Genomic DNA, 272 nt, shown 5'->3' on the forward strand with positions numbered 1-272 from the left:
TTTTTGGAAAAAAAAGCAAGCATGAAGGTCCACCCCTAAACCTAACCATGAGTGGAGTGAAAGCAGATCATATGAAAAGGTATGAATTAAATTGTACAAATTCATACAAATTAGTCACCAATTCGCCAAAACGTAATATAGTTAGCGTCTTGCATGAACCTTTATCTTCCAATTGACAAAATGTTGCTAAAATTGAACGTGTGTTATGATTGGGGGCCATTTATGACAGGGTAGAAATATCTTCTACCCTGCACATTAGAGGTTGTATGACT

The sequence above is a fragment of the Sinocyclocheilus grahami genome, unplaced genomic scaffold (assembly GCF_001515645.1).
Source record: "Sinocyclocheilus grahami isolate Dianchi unplaced genomic scaffold, SAMN03320097.WGS_v1.1 scaffold555.1, whole genome shotgun sequence".
Taxonomy (NCBI): Eukaryota; Metazoa; Chordata; class Actinopteri; order Cypriniformes; family Cyprinidae; genus Sinocyclocheilus; species Sinocyclocheilus grahami.